Source organism: Eriocheir sinensis, chromosome 52, assembly GCF_024679095.1.
Source record: "Eriocheir sinensis breed Jianghai 21 chromosome 52, ASM2467909v1, whole genome shotgun sequence".
NCBI classification, from domain to species: domain Eukaryota; kingdom Metazoa; phylum Arthropoda; class Malacostraca; order Decapoda; family Varunidae; genus Eriocheir; species Eriocheir sinensis.
In genome coordinates this window covers 918,830-923,539 of record NC_066560.1, presented here as the reverse complement: position 1 = coordinate 923,539, position 4,710 = coordinate 918,830, and the positions used below count along the sequence as shown (strand labels likewise).

General features: G+C 44.5%; 1 protein-coding gene across 1 annotated transcript in view; it reads right to left on the bottom strand.

Annotated features, from left to right (window-relative positions):
• The window catches only part of LOC126982862 (mite group 2 allergen Lep d 2-like), a 12,729-nt gene extending 9,128 nt beyond the window's left edge, over nucleotides 1–3,601 (bottom strand). Inside the window, exon 1 of the mRNA XM_050835134.1 lies at nucleotides 3,527–3,601. The gene's annotated coding sequence lies outside the window, so the exon portion shown is untranslated. The remainder of the gene's footprint in view (nucleotides 1–3,526) is intronic.
• Between the last annotated feature and the right edge of the window lie 1,109 nt (nucleotides 3,602–4,710).

The following is a 4,710-nucleotide window of genomic DNA, read 5'->3' as shown; positions in this document are numbered from 1 at the left end:
GGCCGCCAGTGAGGGTCAGTCTATAGTCTCACCCGGCTGTTAATTAAGAGTGATCTCTCACTGGATTTACTACACACTGCGACATCACCACCTTGGCGGTGAAATACAAGGAATGATATACCGAGGAGGATACATTACCTGTTGTTGCTTGCTTCATTGTTTCTTTTGTTCTTCATCTCACCCTGTGTCCCTAAGGGTAATTACTTTATTATACCTGGGGATATATTTTTCATTTGCTTGTTTGTATATGTGATGTAAATATAATTATTAAGTATTTAATTTAACAGTGTTTTATTTTGGAGTTTTTATTCACTAAAAGCTGTACCCATTTTGGTGACGTAACAATGTTAAGCAAACTTCGCTAACCAGAACAAATACAAAAATAAGTGGGATGGTAAACGAGGGTCTGACTTGTCTGTGGGAAGGTTGGGGTGATGGTACTTAGGGTGACTTCACTAAACCAGATCTTGAAATTTCTAATAAGTATGTGTTCCATACCATTTCTGCCATTTAAGCGGTTTATGGAATCAGTGGTCTAGTAGTCAGCGTGCCTGGCTACCACTCAACGGGGTCAGGTTCGAGTCCCGCCCCGGGCAGTCGATCGGCGTGCAGCTCTCTCCTAATATTGTTAATTATTGACTTTACTAAATAATTTTTTTTTTTACAACAAAGGAAGCAGCTCAAGGGCAAAAGAACAAAAAAAAATGGGGAAAAAAAGCCCGCTAATCACTGCTCCTACATAAAAGTAATAATAAAGAGTAGTAGTCGAGGAAGAGGTCAAATTCGGGAGGAGAGATGTCCTGATACTCTCCTCTTGAAAGAGTTCACAAGTCGTAGGCAGGAGGAAACACCGATGAAGGAAGATTGTTCCAGAATTTACCAACGTGAGGACGAAAAAGTGAAGATGTTGGTTAACTCTTGCATAAGGAATTTGGACAGCATAGGGATAAGCTTAAGTAGAAAGTCGAATGCACCGGGGCCGCGGGAGGGGAGGAGGTATGCAATTAGCAAGTCCAGAAGATCAGTCAGCGTGAAAATATCGATAAAAGATAGAAAGAGGAAACATGGCAGAGGAAATCAAGAGGTACGAGACTTTCAGTAAGCGGAGAGGAATTGATGAGAAGAAGAGCCTTGGACTCTATTCTGCCCAAGAGAGCTGTGTGTGTGGAGGCCCCCCACACGTGAGATACATACTCAATACGAGGGCGGACAAGGCCCTTGTATATGGATAGCAACTTTGAGGGGGAGAAGAACTGGTAGAGAGGATACAGAACGCCCAACCTCGAGGAAGCTGATTTAATGAGAGAAGAGATGTGAAGTTTCCAGTTAAGATTTTGAGTTAAGGATAAACCGATTATGTTTAGTATAGAAGAGGGTGACAGCTGAGTGCTGTCTAAGAATAGTGGACAGGTGTTTGGAAGATTGTGTCGAGTTGATAGGTGGAAAAATTGAGTTTTTGAGGCGTTGAAGGACACCAGGTTCCTTCTGAATCAATCGGAAATAATAGCAAGGTCAGAGGTTAAGCGCTCTGCAACTTCCAGTCTGGAGTCTTGTAATTCCTGTTGAGAGGGTCTTCTGTTGCAAGAAGTTGAAAACTGCAAAGCAGAGTCGTCGGCGTATGAGTGGATAGGACAGATTGTTGTAGAAAGAAGATTATTGTTGAATATCAGAAAGATAGTGCGGGACAGAACAGAGTCCTGTGGGACACCACTGTTGATAGATTTAAGGAAAGAACAGTGACCGCCTACCACAGCAGAGATAAAACGGCCGGAAAGGAAATTGGAGATGAAGGTACAGAGAGAGGGATAGAATCCGTGTGAGGCTAGTTTAGAAAGTGTTGTGCCAGACTCTATCGAAAACTTTCGATATGTCTAGCGTAAATGAGAAAGTTTCACCGAAACGGTTAAGAGAGGATTACCAAGAATCAGTTAAGAATGCAAGAGGATCACCAGTAGAACCCCCTTTGCGGAACCCATACTGGCGACCACATAGAAGTGGATGGATGCTTATGAATCTTCCGGTTAAGGATCGTCTCAAAAGCTTTAGAAAGACAGGAAAGTAAAGCTATAGGACGGTAGTTTGAGGGACTGGAGCGGTCACCCTTCTTAAGCACAGGCTATATGTAGGCGTATTTCCAGCAGGAAGGAAAGGTAGATGTTGATAGGCAGAGACGAAAGAATTTGACCAGGCAGGGTGTCAGCACGGAAGCACAGTTTTTAAGGACAATAGGAGGCACTACATTAAGCTTATAAGCTTTCTGAGGAATGAGGCCAGAGAGGGCATAAAAGACATCATTCTTAAGAATCTTAATAACAGGCATAAATGAGTCAGATGGGGATGAGTAGGAGAAAAATGCCCAGAATCGTCCCGAGTGGAGTTTTTACAGACAGTCTGAGAGAAGAGTTCAGCCTTAGAGATATATGTGACGGCAGCGATGCCGTCAGGATTAAGGAGAGGAAGGAAAGATGAAGAAGTGAAATTGGGGGATATAATTTTGGCTAGGTGCCAGAAGTCTCTGGAAGAATTAGAAAAAGCAAGGTTGTGGCATTTTCTTCTGATAAAAGTGTTTTTGGTGAGTCGAAGAATAGATATGGCACGATTTCTTGCGGAAATGTGAAGATCATGGTTAGCGGAAGTGCGAAGTCTCGGGTACCTTTTGTGAGCTGCCTCTCTATCTATGATAGCACGATAACAAGCGTGATTGAACTAGGGCTTTTCAGCATAAGGAGAAGAGAAAGTACGTGGAATGTGTGCCTACATTCCAGAGACAATCACCCCCGTGATGCACTGGGGACTCACAGAGGGGTCTCCCTCCTGGAAGCAATAACCATTGCACGGGAAATCGGAAAAGTACATCCTCAGGTCGTCGCACCGGGCTGAAGCAAAATGCTGGGAGCACCGCCTTTTCATTTGGTCCAGAGGCTGTTCAGTAGCGATAGGACAGAATACAGAAATAAGGTTGTGATCGGAGGAGCCCAACGGAGAGAACAGTTTGACAGAGTAAGCTGAAGGATTAGAGGTTAGGAATAGGTCTAGAATGTTGGGCGTGTCTCCAAGGCGGTCGGGAATACGAGTAGGGTGCTGAACCAACTGCTCTAGATCGTTAAGGAGAGCAAAGTTGAAGGCTTGTTCACCAAACTGGTCAGTGAAAAAAGATGAAAGCCAAAGCTAGTAGTGAACATAGAAATCTTCTAAGATGGAAATTTAAACGAAAGGAGTGGGTCAAGATGTGCTCCACTTTGGATATCAAAGAGTCAAAGAATTTTACATAGTAAGCAGAATTAGGTGAGAGATAAACAGCAATGAAGTCCTGAAGATAGATTGTATTGTATTACTATTATTATTATTATTATTATTATTATTATTATTATTATTATTATTATTATTATCTAGATTATAATTATTTTTCATTTAATAATTATCGTTCTTATTATATTATCATTGCTATTTATACAATTATTATATTACTCTCCTCATTGTTATTTTTATTTTTTTGAACTGTAAATGACAGCTTTTGAGACATTACTTACCAGGGATAAGTAGTAAGCGATCAGGTGAGAGATGTAGACCACTGTGGGAGTAAAAAGCCTTACCCACTAATATATATATTTGCGCGAGTGGGAAGATGACAGGTGGTTTCTCTCCCCACGTGGAATTTCAGTGGGAGCCAGACAGGTGTTCCCATAGAGATGCGTGCTCATCCAGAAATGATTAAGATTTCTGTGACATAATATTGTTATATACGAGGTGTGTCAGAAAAGTTCCAGGACTGGTGTCGCAAAAGATTTATTTCGAATCCAAACTACAAACTACAAGTTTTCCTCTTCAAAGTAATCCCCTGGAGTCTAACGCACTTTCCCATCCTTCTCTGCCACGCCTGCATGCACTCCTGGAAGGATTCTTCCGGGATCCTCCGCAGCTCCGTCGTCACGGCCTTTTTGATGTCGTCCACGTCTTCAAAACGGGTCCCCTTGATGACCCCCTTGAGCTTGGGGAAGAGGAAAAAATCACACGGAGCCAGGTCGGGTGAGTAGGGAGGTTGCTTCAGCACGGCGATGTTCTTCTCGGCCAGGAACTGTCGGATGCTCAGGGCATTGTGAGCAGGCGCGTTGTCATGGTGAAGCAGCCACGAGTTGTCCTGCCACAACTCACTGAACGAAGCAAACGCCGCAGTATCTCTCTGTTGACATGCTGGTTGATCGTCTGTCCCTGTGGCAAGAACTCGCAGTGGACGATGCCCCTCACATCGAAGAATGCGATCTTCACCATGACAACGCGCCTGCTCACAATGCCTGAGCATCACACAGTTCCTGGCCGAGAAGAACATCGCCGTGCTGAACAACCTCCCTACTCACCCGGCCTGGCTCCGTGTGATTTTTTCCTCTTCCCCAAGCTCAAGGGGACTCGTTTTGAAGACGTGGACGACATAAAAAGTGCTCATGAGTTCCTTCCCCGGTCGGAGTGGAGAGGGATGGGCAGTCTCTTTCCACCCGCGCCGCGATCCACTCAACAGTGAGAAGGTGTCAGGTGTCAGGCAGCGGCAGTGTCCCGCCTCCCAGGTTTGTTTGTTTTAGGATTGTTACCCCAGGATGGAAGGGAACACGGGCCTCTACGCCTCACAGGGTGGTGGTCTGGCCTGTGCCGCGGCGGGTAGCCATAGAGTGACTTTATAAAGGCCAAACCCGCGATCCCCTAGGTAGGAAGTGTAGA